Source organism: Balaenoptera acutorostrata, chromosome 3, assembly GCF_949987535.1.
Source record: "Balaenoptera acutorostrata chromosome 3, mBalAcu1.1, whole genome shotgun sequence".
Lineage (NCBI taxonomy): Eukaryota > Metazoa > Chordata > Mammalia > Artiodactyla > Balaenopteridae > Balaenoptera > Balaenoptera acutorostrata.
The window spans coordinates 98,122,624-98,138,941 of record NC_080066.1 but is presented as its reverse complement, the minus strand read 5'-3'; the positions used below and the strand labels follow the sequence as shown (position 1 = coordinate 98,138,941).

General features: G+C 43.5%; 1 protein-coding gene across 1 annotated transcript in view; it reads right to left on the bottom strand.

Annotated features, from left to right (window-relative positions):
* Window positions 1–8,646, bottom strand: part of RASGRP1 (RAS guanyl releasing protein 1) — a 204,428-nt gene extending 195,782 nt beyond the window's left edge. The window contains exon 1 of the mRNA XM_057544518.1: window positions 8,584–8,646. The gene's annotated coding sequence lies outside the window, so the exon portion shown is untranslated. The remainder of the gene's footprint in view (window positions 1–8,583) is intronic.
* Between the last annotated feature and the right edge of the window lie 7,672 nt (window positions 8,647–16,318).

The following is a 16,318-nucleotide window of genomic DNA, read 5'->3' as shown; positions in this document are numbered from 1 at the left end:
TGGCCAAATGCCAGCCTGTGCTTGTTGGAGCCGGCTGATGACTTCTTTCCTGGTTTATCCGTCACCATCACCTTTCATACTGTGGCTTTGGAAGCCCTGCACCCAGCTGGATGCACGGCTGCTCAGGTGTGCCCCCAGGGGGCCAGCCAGCCTGGGGAGGCCCCGGCCTGGAAGGAACACGGCGGCAGGACCACGGGGATGGGCTGATCAGGGGACCGCTCCACCTGGGGCTCTGCTGGGGGCTGTGGCCTCCCAGCTGACAACTAACCACTGTGCTGACTCACCGTGACTGTGGTTGAGAAAAACCCAGCAAGCTGGTGGCCCCCATGAGCTCAGGGGCCGTACAATATAGGCCAGGGAGCCTCAGCCGGAAAGGGCTTCAGTAAGTGAGAAACCAACCTTTTTTCTGCCCTCTCCCCATGTCTCTCTTATGCTATGGAGTTACAAGGGGCCCTAGAGCACCCTGGGCGTTTCCTTCTCTAGTACCCTGGGGGACTGTGAACCGGGTCTGGAAATGGGTTAAAGGGCAGGGGCAGCACCCAGGCCTGTGTCCAAGGCTCTCGGGACTTGTCGTCCTTTCTGCTGTGGCCGAACCTGGATCTAGCAGGTTCCTCCATCTCAGTCCTCTGGCGAGCTCCTCAGCTTCCCAGAGAATTGGAAGGACCCTCTCCAGAGACCTGCAGCAAACTCCAGACCAGCCTGCAGGCCGCATGATTCAGGGGCGAGGGCCGGGGAGCCAAGGAGGTGAATGGGGTAGGGGTAGGAGTACCGTTCGTACTGCATTTTATGTAAATGGTGCTCCCTAGGTGCTGCAGAGGAGCCGCCAGACAGATGTCCCCCTGTGCTGCCCCCACCTCAGCTTTCTCCCTCGCCCGAAGCCCCTGATGCTGGCATCTGAAACCAGCACCTAGCACTGTGCCTGGCCCATTAAGGCACTGAATCGAATCTTGTTGAATGTATAATGGTATGGTAGACAGCATAATGGCTCCCCAAAGACATTCACATCCTAATCCCCAGGACCTGCGAATATGTTAGCTGACTTGGCAAAAAAGGGGTTTTGCAGGTGTGATTAGCGCTGTGGACCTTGAGATGGAGAGATCATCCTGGACTATCCAGTGGGCCCATTCTAATCACAGGAGTCCTTAAAAGCAGACGACCTTTCCTGGGTTTGCCCAGAGAGAGAATTGCGAGTGTGGAAGAAGGTCAAAGAGAGGGCAATGTGAGAAGGACTTGAGGCCCCATTGGTTCTGAGATGCCTGGGGCCACGTGAATGAACACAGAGAGCCCTCTAGGAGCTAAGGGTGACCCCAGCTGACAGCCAGCAAGGAAATGGGGACCTCAGTCCCACAACCCCATGGAACTGCCAACACCCGAATAAGTAAAGAAATGGACTCTCCCTTAGAGCCTCCACAAAGGAACAGCCCCGCTGATGCCTCGATTTTAGCCCCCCCGGGAGCCTCATGGGACTTCTGGCCCACAGAACTATGACATAATATGTTTGTGCTTTAAGCTGTTTAAGTTATGGTAATTTGTTATAGCAGCAACAGAAAACTCATACGAATGGCTACAGAGTGGAATATGTTTTATAAATGAATATAATTTTCGTGCCTTTGGCACCCCAATTTCCTTGGTAGCAGCCAGTGTTAGAGAAGTCCCTTTGCATGGCTGGCCGTGTGCCGGTGGTAGGGAGGGCACCCTTCCTTCCGGTCCTGTACCTTTCTTGGCACATCTGAGTTTACTTCTCTGCTGGTATTGTTGCCGGCATCGCCACCTGCCTGGCCCCTGGGAGAGATGTTGCTAGAGGCTGGCCTTTTCAGGAAGCACATAGGACCCCCTACTGCTTCTCGTTCTCTCTGCTGCTTCACAGAGGCAGCCCCTGGCCCCTTACTCCAGGCTGATGGCCCTCACACAGCCCCCACGAGCCTCTTCTTTCCTTCAAGGGTCCTCCCGGGGCTGGCAAGTTGTCTCAGTTTGTAGCTAAGGCCTCCAGATCACGCTGTGTCCAAAAGCAAACTCATGGCTCTCCTCCATTACACTTCGCTCCAGGGAAGCCCGGAAATGACCCCCGGCCCCTCCCACCTGACCACACCTTGCCCTCTCCCCACCTCCTCCCTCCTCATGACCCAGCGGCAGATGTGTCTATTGTAGCTGCTGCTTAGGGAATTCCAGCTGGGGTGGGGGTGGGGGTGGGGAACGTACGATCTCTCCTCTCAGATGCCTTGTGGGGAGTCCTGCTTCTTTCCTCCCTTCCCCCCACCCCGCTCGGGACAGGGCCTGAGGGTTGCTGCTGCTGGTGGTGGTGGTGGTGGTGGTGGTGGTGAGGATGGCAGGGGAGAAGCTACAGGCCCCTTGCTATTAGCTCTTCTTTCAAACCTTTCTCTCCCTCTCCTCCTTAGCCTCTTTTCCAGCTCACACTCCGGCAGGGGGAAAAGTGGAGAAGCTGCTCCTGTTCACGTAGCCTGTAATCCCCTGTGGTTATTAACTCATAGCTGCGGCAGTGCCCTCTGAATCTAGCAGTTTGGTCTAGCCTCGACCGTCTTCCTTCTGAGCAGTCTTTGCGGGGTTGGGAGCAGAGAAAGAGAAAGAATGAGTAATTTGATTTCTCAGGTTCTTTGTGGTGCCTTAACGTCAGCAGGGCGGCTGCCCAGGGCCTCTGTCTCCTCAGGCCCATCTAAGGTCTCAAGGCCTTGCTTCCTATGGGCCTCAGTTTCCCTATTCTAGGCCAGAAGGAATTTGTGGTATAAAAGAAGTCCAGTCCTGACAGAAGATGGTTGAGACTTTCAGCCTTCAGTCTCCTCCGAGCTCATAATTCAGTCAGTTTCCTCAGGTCCATGGGGGCCTGTGGGGATGGACCCGTGAAATGCCTGGACTTGCTGTTCCAGGAGCCTCCTTAGGTTTCTGTGGAGACAAGCCCTGGCTCTGATTTACACTTTGGGCCTGTAAAGACTCTTATCAAACTTAGAGTCAGAACTAGAAAGACTAAACAGAGCCCCTCAAGGTTCCTTTTGTGGTTACCCAGAAGAGGGGAACCAGCCAGTCTTGGGTTACAGACAACGGAGGGCAGTTATTCCAGGTCAGTCACTTCCCCCTGGCCCAGTTCCCCTCCAGCAGGACCTCTGAGAGGTTCCTCTTTGGGTGGTGAGAATGTCACTTTTAGGTGAGATCAACACGGGCGAAATAGTGAGGTCTGTCTCCAGGCCGCTGTCTTTTCTGCGGTCCAGAGAAAAGGGCTGCAGCTTCCAGCTTGGTGGGCCTTGATGAGGAAGGACCTTGCACCTCTGGTGACCTCCGTTTACTGGTGCTGACTGTGCCCCAGACATGGTGCTGGGCTCTCTATGAGCACCATCTCCCTTCATCCCACAGCAATCTGAGGAGGGAGATGCTCTCATCATTCCCAGGAGAGGAAGGTGGGATTTCTTGGGAATCAGCCTGGGGTTATGGTATCAGTCAGAGTGCTGGGTTTCAATCCCCAACCTCTCACTCTGTGGTTTTGGATAAGATATATACTTGCTCTGAAATTCAGCTTTCTTATCTGTAAAATGGGATAATGGTTACCTGATTCATATAAAGTTGTAAGGATTAAATGAAATAAAATCCATGAAGTTGCTTGTACCGAATAGGTGATTAATACATGTCCTCTGCCCCCACTCCTCAAACACAGAGCAAAGTTTTGGCATGCGCTGCACATCATCTCAGGGCTGACAACAGACTCAACCAAAAACAGTTGGATAGAGTCCCATCCAATGATGTCTAGAGGCTCTAAACAGGAGAATTTACGAACATTACCAGGGGCTCAGTCCTACCAGCGAGTACCCTTACCCTATCTCCCCTCCCCCACCCCAAGGGACTGGACTCCATCAGGGGAGGGCCAACAAGAGACTCCTTTGCCTTTCAACACCGTCTGACCTATCTCTGGGATTGTACATCTTTCTTACTAATTTTTGGATGTGGTCAATTTAGTTTTTGCTAACCTTTCAGTGAAACAATGTCTAATGGCATTCCTTTCCATTTTCCACATGCTGTAGTCCCCGTAACTCCATTTTCTTCAGGGATGATATTTGGCCTTTATTTTTCCACCAACAGGCCTAGTTAAGCAAGTTTCATCCCATGGTTCATCCTGCACCCCCAGACTACTTGGACAGTGCAAGACCCTGTCACGCTGGTCATAGTGAGAGTGAAGCTGCCACCTAGTGGTCACTGGAGGTGTGACTGCCTTGCCATGAGCTCTCCTGTGACTGGTATTTGAAAAAAATGTAGTTAATAGTTTTCTTTTAAACTAACCTAGAAGCTGTGGAGTGAATCAGACCAAGCAATGTATCTGTTTCAAAGCCTTATTGGAAAGAGGTTGAGTGTATATGAATATTTTCAAATCAAAACGATTCGTGAAACAAAAATCAGATTGACAGGTTTTGACCAGAGGGCCAAACTAAGATACAACATTTTTTCTTTGACTAAACTTAAACCCAAAATGAAGTCGCACAAAGACAAAACAAGCAAACCAGCCAACAAACCACCTAAACCAAACAACTCAACAACAGCGAAAGGAATAACTTTTTTTTTTTCTCCCAGTAATCCAATACATATCCACCGAGTGCTGGGGTGGCTCTGGTCAGCACCCAGAAGTTTAGTGGGCACTGAAGCAGCTCATAACAATACACTGTGGTGACTTAAAACCAGCCGAAGGAGAATGCAGTGGGAGACCACAAGGAAGATCTACCAACTCTACAGAGCAGTGAAATTTGAGTTGAGTCATCAAGGAATATTCGATTTTGTCAGGTAGGAGGGATAGAGGCAGGAAGGGATTCCACCCGACGGAAGGAAGGGCACATGCAAGGCCCAGAGGGGTGGAAGAGAAGGGTGAGTTCAGGTGTTGGTGGGATGAGTAGTGCGGCTGAAAAATATAATTCAGCCTAAAGCCTTGTGCCAACCATGCATCTGTTGACTGCCTATTTTATGTATTTATTGGCTACCTATTTTTTTTCAAAGTAGACAAACAAAAGTATGAGACACTGAGAAATTTAAGACAACATGGAAGCATGTTGTAAAGATGTCAATTCTCCCCACTTTTAGTTTTTAGATTTAAAACAAACCCAATAAAAATCCTATCAGGTTTTTTATTGTTTTTTTTTGTTTTTGGTGCAAATGGACAAGCTACTTCTAAATTTCATTTAGAAATACAAGGGGCCGAGGATAGCCAAGACCATCTTGAAAAAGAAGAACAAACTGCAAGCCTTATATTACCAGATAAAGACTTAATAAAGCTAAATAAATGAATCATTAGAAAACTAGCAGTATCTACTGAAAATGAACATACACGCAACTTCTGATCCAGCAATTCCACTCCCAGGTATGTGCCCAAACAAAAATGCATAGATATTTAACAGAAATTTATACTAGATCATTCAAAGCAGCACTATTCATAATAGCTCTAGACTGTGACTATTCAAATGCCCATCAACATTGTGATGTCTTTGCAATACGGAATTCTATTTAGCAACAAGAATGAATGATTTACAAGTACACACAACCCTACGGATGCATTTCACAAACATTAACAAAGAAGCCAGAACATACATTGTACAATTCCCATTAATAAAGTACAAAAATGGTCAAAACTAACTGTGGCGTTTGATTGCATTACTAGCTCTGATTCTTCATCTTTCCTGATATCCTTGCCCTTTGCCATGTGACCGCAGCTCCTCTCACTAAGGATGTGGTGCACATTTCCCCAACAGGGCCAGGACAAGGGTGAGACAAGTAAGGCATTTAATTACCCTGGACACAAAATTTAAGGGGTCCCCAAAACCCTCAGTAATCAAGAAAAAGATTTTAATGAAATGTTTTTTAAACAAATCAAAATCAATGCAAAAAAACCCCCCATGGTGAACAAAATATCAACATTTCCAATCAAGAAATTGACCCCCTGCACCTGTAACAACTACTAGAGTATTCAGAAAATCTGTGTAGTTATTTATTTTGAACTCTACCCACAATTATATATAAGAAAACACTTAGCATTATTTGGATCATTATTTTTAAACTCTATTAGGCCCAGACAAAATCAAAACATAAGAATATTTCCTGAACCAGCATTTCATTTGCTTTGAGTTTTTGCTAAATTCATCTTTACCTTAGCTTTAAACTGGCCTCATTTCAATGAAAAGAATATTTTTTATGATCATTGTTTTTTCAACCATAAGTTTACTGCTAACAAGTGTAAGATCAGAAGGCATGACTTTTCTATGCACAGAAATTAGATACAGTTATCATTCAGCATTGATTGTTTGAGGAGCAATTTGTTATCCAGCTGTCAACCAACTCTATCATCTACTGACCCACCATCTATCGTTCTTCATTCCGGATGGGAAGAAACTCAGCAACTAATTAGAAATGTGACTGCTATGGTTTTCCTGCTGTGGAAACTTCCTTCCCCTTTTAGCTGGGTAGGATTGATTCTGAGTTGGGTGGGAAGATCTTGTCATCAATTTGATGTCAGAGAAAGTAAGGTTGAGATAAAATGGAAAGGTATGTATCTAATAAATAATAGCACTTGTGATTTCTTCCTGCAGCTCCCAAAGGGATAACATCTATTTGCTTTTCAAAAAGACGTACGTATGTTGTGTTCTTCCTGGAGAAAATAAATTTCTCTTCAGTGTCAAATTTTCTACCTGGTCCAGGTGCCTCCCCCTCACCTGGCCCTGACAGTGCTGTACCACACTTTCTACAGCAGAGGAGGGCTGGGCACAGTGCCAAGAACTGTCTCATATCTTCTTTTTACAAATGAAGACACTGAAGCAAAGAGATGTTGTCTCACTTGCGCAAAGTCACACAGCGAGAAACGAGCAGAGTTCACATTGAACCCAGCTGTCAGACTCTGGAGCATGTGCTCTTAATCACCAAAAGTTGCTTTCAAATTGTATCATAAGCTCACAATTTCAAAGGAGCTGTGACAAATCCTCTTTTACAGTGAGTAATTATTTTATAAACAGGGCTACCTCTCCCTAATTTATGGCTAGTGTAAATCCATATTTTTATGTACATCAGGTTTGCTTAATGTGGGGAGGGGCATACCTATAGTATGAATTTGTAGTAAATGAGCTCATTCTGAAACTAATGACTTAGAGCATGTGCTTGTAGAGTGATTAACGGGACTAAAGTCAATGTCTCATAGCTTAGCAGAGACTCTGGAGAGAAATGGAATAAAATGAAAATAGTGTTCTGTGAAACTGACTACTGGTACATACGTAAGCTACTCAAATGTTTTCACTGATGGGAAAAACAACAATGGTATTTCTGGTTATAAAGCTTCTTTCTGTTTGGCCCCTTCTGTACTTCCTGTTTGTAGTAGACTTCCTCCTCCTCTTGTCCTCCCCCACCAGCGTGAACAAGAGCAGAACTGTAGAAGGTTTTAGTAGATCATTCAACAGACCCCCGTCCCTGAGCTTCTTTGATTGTCAAAACACTTTAGCTTTCAGGAGGCCATGATCTTCAGTACCTGTTTTGAAGTCTAGCCCACTCTCCTCCCTGGGAACCTCACAGAGCCCCCCCCCCCCCCCATCTACAAACAGCCTTTCCTTTTTCACTGTCAGAAGGGTTAGTTGTGAGATTTCCGGGATATGGTGGGAAATCTAGAGGTTTCCTCAAGTCCCATAATTCCTGCTCTGCTTCCTGCCCACTTGAGAAGGTATCTCTGCAGAGACCATCCTGGGCTCACATTTCTCCCTCGGTCACGACAAAGAGGTCAGGGCCAAAAGGATTCTTTGAGTGCACTTGACACCCCTGCTGAGGCTGTCTATTCTCTCTTTTGTAATTTCTATCCTTAGGAATTGCAGTTTCTGTTTTAAACAAAGTGCTGGTTCTAATCATCGACGGTGGCAACACACCCTTGCTCCTTAACCAAATCTGTCAATATTTATGAGTTTCCATTGTGGGCAAAGTACTATTCTAGGTGCATCAGGGCATGAAAAGGTGAGAATGCAGGTCTGTCCTCTGGGCAGACTGGAATCTGTCAGATGGGGAATTAGAACATACACCGCCCGATCGACTCCGATACTGTGATATGTGGGCTCTGATGAGGGATGTGAGAGTGGGATAAACTCAAAAGGTGTGACAGGCGAATTCTGATGAGGGGATACAGGGTGGCCTTTTCTTGGAAGTGGGATTCATGGGCCACTTTGAAGAAAACATGCCTCATTTCAATCCCCATCTTAGTTCTGGCATTTATTAATTCGCTCCATATTTGCCACAAGTGCATTTAATTAATCTTCCAACCGCCAGCCTTACTCCATAGCTCATTGCCACAGTTAATGTTCCAGAGTCACCCAGACAGTTCTTGGACCAGAAGGGTTTCCTTCTTGGGTAACTGTGCACCCCACTCCCCAACATCCAAGACATTTTTCTTCCTGGACTTAGATTTTGGTGAATATTAAAATGATCTTAACTTTCACAGTTCATAGAGAAAAGATTTGGGAAGAAAGCAGTCATAGATTATATACAAATTGCGTTATTTCTTCATTTGAAAATAGTCTGCCCCAAAGAAACTCAGTTAAGTATTAGCAAACTTTTGTAGTAAAGCACGCTTACCTTTGACGATCTGGAGCTGAAGCTACATCTCTTGAAAGCAGCGCAGGACTGACAAGGCAGGGATTTTATCGAGTCTGTGTTCCCTTCTCAATCAGATACAGCTGTGACCCTCCAGGGGTCACAATTGTGAGCTTGTGAGCTGGTTACTTTTAGAATCACCTGGGCAGCATTTTGAACCTGCAATTTCTTGAGTTCCAGACCGAGAGTTTCTGTTGCAGTAGATCTGGGAATAAGGATGAGAAATTAATTTTTAAAAAGCTCTCCAAGGTTTTCTGTATAAGCCAGGTTTGGAAGTGACTGTTGTAGGGACTGTGTGATTGGCATATTAAATTCCTGGTGATTAGTGATACTGGATTAATGCTCTCCCATGATTCCAGTTTCACGGGTCCTTACACACATGATCTACAGCTGATTTAGGAGAGAAAAAGAATGGTTTGTTGGGCAAGGTTGATAGCGGTCACTATGTGTGAGTTGGCTGCACTTGGTTTTTTTCCATATGGGAGAACGTATCCTGTGAGTATGATACGCCACCACAAAGTGAGGTTGTACATACAAAACATAATATTAAGTGACACTAGAAAAATAAATCAATCATTTGTTGCCATCTTTATACATCCCACTTTTCACTTTTCCACATTCCTTTCTTTTTATATGCTTGTGATCATAATTGATACTCTTTTATCCTCCTGTTAGTATCTTCCTGGAAGTTTTCTCACATTGTTACAGAGGCTTTTTTCATTTTTCCTTTTAACACTTGTATGTTCTTGCCCGCTTTTAGCGTATCTGAGTGTACACCACATTGGTTATTTTTAGTACTTGCACCAATCAATGTCCTGGAGATTTCTGAGCAGGCCATGCTCACACTTTCATATTTTGGGGATTGTTCATCGACACCACTGTTGGCTTGATGTACTTTAATGTCCGGAAAGTCACTATTAGAAGTGCTCAGCTGTTCCCTGACGCCTCTCACTCTCAGTGTAACGCATGAGATGGACCAGGAGATGGCGCTGTGGGTCAACTTTTCCCTCACATCCTGCACTGCAGGTGGTTTTCCTAGAGAACCCAGGCGAATTATCCCGAGATAAAGCTTTCATTCCTTTCCTACTGGGGCTAATGAACTGTTCAAATCTGCAAGCTAAATGAAATCTCTAAAATAAAAAAAATTTAACTTTCAGCTGGCCATGAAAGATGACAATGGACTGACTTGGAAACCTGCTCTAAAGACATCAGATCTGAACTTCACGCTGAACTTGAACTAGGAGGAAGTAGTGAGTTGAGTGTTTACTGGTAGCTTCCAGTTGTTAAGAAACAGGTCAGAGAAAACTTTTGAGGAAGGCTAGAGGCCAATCTGGGGCTTCCTGCTGCCCTAAGAGAAGCACAGAGAAATGACTGCAATATAAATGGAGCTCTAAAAAATACATGTATTTTATGCTTTCCCTGGTTTAACCCTGAAAATGTTGTGCAAAAGTTGCTATCTACAAAATTAGCATAAAGAAAACATCTGATGCCAAGGGCCATAGGATTTTGCCCAAGCCCTTTGTAACCACTAAAGCAGTTGGCTCACTTTCCTAGGCATTCTGAGAAAATGCTAACAGGGTGTTTGGCTTTCCTCTTGTGTATTTATAACTTCTTCTGGTATTTGTAGTTAGAATGTGGCCTGCTGGAATGGATTTTCCTTTCCTATTTGCATGTAAATAACATGACCATGACCCTGTAAATTTCCCACAGGCCATTTTAGACATAGGGTGTTGTGATCCCAGAGGTGGGGGTCTCTGCATCATCCCTAAGAGTGTCTAAGCCAATTAGCTCAGTTGGTTTGAGCATGGCTGTAAGACATCCAAGGTCACAGGAATCATCTGTGGCAAGACCAGCCAAGTTAGAGAAGAGAGAGCCTGTGTATTCCCGGCACCAAGAGGAATGTGCTCTAACCCAGGCAAAATGTGAGTTATTGGTAACATGGAAAATATAATGCGCATGGCTCAGTGTCCCTTGATGGTTAACAGAACAGGCACTCAACTCAGTGACGTCATCATGAACAGCAGAGCCCTTTTTATCTATACAGCGCAACCACCTTCCTAAGAATAAAGTTGTTTGAGCCAGTGGTTCTGGACTCAGAGTTTTTATTTTGCAACTCTTTACACAACTCCCTATGTCTCCTAAATTTTTTACCCTCACACACAATTAGGAAGAAGTGGAAAGATAACTCTGCTTGTGGATAGAATCAGGAAACAGTTTAACAGAGGGGATGATTCTTCCACTCGAGGGCCCCCACCAGCTGCGCAATTTTAGGGAAACTGTGCATAACAGGTTTCTCATCATTTTTGCCTACTTTCTGCTGTGTCTCTCTGTTAGCCACTATGAGCCAGATGCGTACTTGAGATGTGTAGCTGTTTTCTTAGGAAGCAAAATCTCATCTGAAACAGGAAATGGATTTTTCAGATAAAGGATAAATATTTGTGGTCAAGATGGAGAAGAAAGTCTTTCTGAGCTGAGTTTCTCCTGCTGGCTGGTTGAATGTCTGGCACATAGTAATAGCTCACATTCATTACTAAGGGACAGGCTCTGTACTAAGCACAATATCAGTTCTACTTCTTTTAATCCTCACAAAACCTTGTGAAGTAGGTACTGTTATATCTGCATTTTTAAGGATGAGGAAATAGGCTCTTAAAGATGAGATGAATTCCCTGGGGTTCCCTCTTAGTAAATGGCAGAGCCATAATTTGAACCCAGGCCATATAATTCCAAGGGCATACATGTTCTTAAATACTATCCTGTCCTATTTGGCCTATAGCTTATCAGAGACAATCTAATTATAATCTGAATCCTATTTTTTTTTTCCCAAACAGGATGACATTCTTGTAATTCTGTACTTGGGAAGGAGGCCCAACTTCTGTGTTCATATATGCCTCCCTCCATATGTCTCTTCAATAGGCTGCAGGTATGTAGTGAGGTTAGGAATCCCAGGGTCAGTGTGCCTGATTTTTATTAAGTCCTGTGTGTGTTTAACATCTCTCCTTGGAATGGGAGGCTACCTTTCCTCTACTGTTCTCAGCTTGGGACTGTGTCAAAAACTTTGACAACAAGAAAAGACTCATTCGGTATCCTGTTACAGTGGAATACTCCACTCATTTTAGTGCTCAGCAAAATGAAAGTCCTATAGTTAATAGGAAATACCCTCCTGACTGGGCATGTAAGTCATCCATCTATTGTTACTTGGGCATATTCTCTGGCATTTCATCCATTCGAAGTATTTCCTTTATCTCTGGCAATACATACACTATTCTTGCAAAGGAAAATTCTTCCATAATTAATTATCAAGAGGATAAAAATTTCTGCCTACCATTTAGACATGCAACTTTAAAGCAAAACATAGACAAGAATTGGTTTTTAATGTTTACCTCGAACACATGCTTTTAAAAGTTTAGAACCTTGGAGGTTCATTGTTATTTCCCTGCAGAGGCCTTCCTCTCTAGGACTATCTGCTTTGGGAAGACAGCGTGGCACTTTGCTACAGGGGCTTGGATAAAGGGCATGCCATCATAGACAGAGGAGGTTTCCTAAAAGTTGGATTTGAGTTGGACCTTGAAGGAAGTGCAGAATTTGGACTGATAAGGAGGTAGGGTTCATCATGTGGAGAAAAAAGTAGGATGAGCCAAGATTAAGTGTGGAACTGAGCCTAGTGGTATAGATTAGGAAGCCTGATAGAAGTAGAAGGTAACTTGTCTATATGCTGTGGGGTGGGGACATAGTTTGAATGGATGAGGAATGCGAAATTAATGAAGGATTCAGTGGAGTTGGCAGGATACTAATGGCGATATTTTAGTGTGGACATATTTTTGGAAACCACCTACTCCTAACCTGGCATCTTACTGACGGAGCAATGGAGATTCAAGGTGATGAGGCAAACTTCCCAGAGTCTCACAGGGTATCAGTGGCACAAGGGTCATTCAGTGCTTGCTCCTTAGTCCATTCCTGCTTCTGTGCTTGGTCTGAGCATAAACGTGAAGCCATTGTAGGCTAGGAAGTAAAGAAGCTCTTCCACGGTACAGTACTAGTTTGTTGGATGTGTGGAACAGGGAGAAAATCAGAAGGAGAACTATTATTATATCGAAAGTGTTTATGGAAAAGACAACAAATAACAAGTGTTGGCAAGGATGTGGAGAAAAGAGAACCCTCGTACGCTGTTGGTAGGAATGTAAATTGATGCAGCCACTATGGAGAACAGTATGGAAACTCCTCAAAAATTTAAACATAGAACTATCATCTGATCCAGCAATTCCACTCCTGGGTATTTATCAGAAGAAAACAAAAACACTCATTAGAAAAGACATATGCATGCCTATGTTCACTACAGATTATTTACAACAGCCAAGATATGGAAGCAGCCTAAGTGTGCATCAACAGATGAACAGATAAAGAAGATATACAATGAACTATTACTCAGCCATAAAAAAGAATGAAACCTTGCCATTGGCAACAACATGGATGGACTTCGGGGGTATTATGCTAGGTGAAATAAGTCAGACAGAGAAAGACAAATACTATGAGATTTCACTCATATGTGACATCTAAAAAAACAAAGCAAATGAACAAACATAACAAAACAGCAACAAAGATATAGATACAGAGAACAAACAGGTGTTTGCCAGAGGGGAGGAATATGAGGGGAGGAAAGAAATAGGTGAGGGAGATTAAGAGGTACACACTTCCAGTTAAAAGATAAATAAGTGCTTGGTATGTAATTTACAACATGGTAAATATAATTAACACCACTGTATGTTATATTAACATATCAAAGTTGTTAAGAGAGTGAATGCTAAGAGTTCTCATCACAAGGAAAAAATTTTTTTTTATTTTTAAAAATCTTGTACCTATATGAGTTGATGGATGTTCACTAAACTTACTGTGATAGTCACTTCATAATGTATGTAAATCAAATTATTATGCTGTACACCTTGAATTTACACACCTTGAACTTATACACAGCTCTATGTCAATTATTTCTCAATGAAACTGGAAAAAAAATTATATCTCAAAAAAAAAAAAAGCTTGAGGTGTGTACTGTGGCCTTAACTGTTGGCCCGGGGACAAAGGAGATACTCAGATATATCAAAGGAGAAGTTGGTAGGACCCAATATAGGGCCCAAAGAAGAGAAACATAAGCTGATTGCAAGTTTCAAATTCGGGTTTCTTGCAGAATAGTGTCAGGAGGGAAAGAGGGGGAGATTCTGAGTTTGAGTCTGGATATGTTTGGTGAACAGACTTGGTGATAGACTACTGGAAATAAACATTCATTCATTCATTCATTCATCCAATGAATACTTATTGGATGTGTACTCTGAGCTACTGTGCTAGGTGCTGGGTAAGTAAGATGTGCTTGGACTGGGACCTTCTGAAGCTTTCATTCTAGTGTTTTCTGATGGGGAAACATGGGCTTGGGTGAGAGGCACGGCTGGTAGTCATCAACAGCGTGGTGCTTGGCGGGTGGCCTCTCGCAGGCAGTGAGTACGGCAGGGGGCTGAGGACAGAGACTGTGGGCTCCCAATCATCTCAGGAAAGATGCCATCACTACTGTTGACTGAAAAAAAATGCACAACTTGAGAGCTGTGAGTTTCAGATTTATTTGGGGACTTACTGAGGACTAGAGCCTGGGAGCCAGCCTCTCAGGTAGCTCTGAGGACCTGCTCTGAAGAGGAAGGAGAGGCCAGTATGTATGTGATTTTGGCTACGGAGTACGTGCGATCCAGCATACATCTTGGTAGGTTAGTGCTAGTCATGAGGAACAGGTATTTCAGTTAATCATTTTAATGCTTTTCTAAGTATGGGAAGATGCAAGAACCCAGGTTCATAAAAAATTTTCTCCTGAAACATTATCTAACTAAGGGCCTGTTTTGCCTGTTTTCCCAAAGCGCAGAGTGTCTCATCCCGTCCTTCACCCTGAATTCCTTCCAGGGTGTACTGTAGTCAGTGACTGCAGTGCTGGTGACTTAATCTTTGTAGAACCAGATGGTGAACGACATTCTTTGTTTTACAGTATCAACAGCTTATGAATTTTAAATACATTGTCCGCAGAGTTTTAAAACCATTTCCCCTCTCATTTCTTTTATTTAAATGAATTATTTGAGCTTGTCCCCACCAAAGAATTCTCAAACATTCAAGTGAATAGAGTGAATGATTAAACGGGGCTGCCAATGGGGTGAATATGTCCACTGACCCAAGATAAAAGGTGACAGACTCTAATTATATGTAAAAAAATTCCCCTGGCCCACTGAGCCGGCACCAGCCCCTTTTGTTGGTTTCATTTGCCAGGATTCTTCAAGCTTGGCCCTGTTCCACCAGGTGATGGTAAGTGCTAAACCCTCTCTTTTTTTTCTACCTAGTTTTAACCCAAGCTTGGACTGGCCTTTGGGTAGATAAGGACAATGGGCTCCTAAAAGATTTAAGAGGTTAAGGACAGGCCAGGGAGCACCCCACAATCTCCTGATTAAATAGCAAAGGTAGTTGTTGGAGGTTAAGAGAAAATCTTTTTGAATGTTAGTACATACTAAAATTAGCATTGATTTACATTTTCAAGGCCTTATTTACTACTTCATTATATTATGATTAATTTTGTTAAATTTGAAACCTCTTAAAAACTCCCAGAAGCAATCATAATGTAGATCTTACAGGTGAAAGATCAACTGTTAAAATAGAATCTGTAACCAAAAAAAAAAAAAAATGGAGAAATTGTCTTAATAACTGAAGTTTTTAATAGTCTTTTCCAGAAATGTCTTCTTAGAGTGAGATGTGTATTGAGAAGAACTGTAGAAGTTCACTCTTTGAAAGACTGCAATGACTGGTGATCTGAAGAAATTTCTAGATTCCTCAAGGGCAGCCATTCTCCATACCCTTCTTTGTTCTGCCAACTTTCCATTCTTTTCCTTCCTGTGTAATTGTGTGTGTCTGTGTGTGTGATCTTTCCCTTTTTGTCTGTGGAAATGCTAGGTACCCCGGCACCTCCTCTTCAGTCTCTTTAACTGTATATCTCTCTAGTCTTCCTCTCACTTTTCTTTCCCAGGACACAGAGACTCTCAGAATTTTACTTCTATCTGCTCTGACCCATTATGATTTTATTTTTAACACTCAGAATGTCATTATTTTATGTTGTAGCTCCTGTTGGGAATGGGCAAAAGTGTCTCACTGTGTCCCCCATGCCTATACAATAGTAATCTCTGCGCCTAGAACAGCTGGCAAGGTCAGCTCTGGGAACTGTGGATCTTAAGTCATAGCAGCATGTCTCAATCTTTTCTGAAGTGCCTTGTGAATAATTTTCAACCATTAATAATCTTAGCACCCAAGTACGTGAGTGACAATTCTCAGAAAATAAAATCAGAGAGGATTACAAGTTATCCCTAAAATCACTCATCCTCACCCTTTGCATTCCAGTGTGTTCTGGCATAGAAGAGAAAGCCACAAAGTTGCACAAGTGAATCAGAAAGGAATATAACCACAGTCAAACTGGGTACCTACAAGCACTGTGTTCACATGTATTTTTTTTAATTTATTATTTTTAGGGGTGGGAGGTGGGAAATGCATCATGGACCTATTTGGGGAAAACAAATCCAGATTTTATTTAATAATGAATCAAGCAACCCTGAGGTCCACATCCTTTCCCTCATGAATATTCAAGTTTCTCTGAGTGACAGAGAATGAAAAGGAATTTCTACCATGGTGTAGTTACATCAAAATGTATACA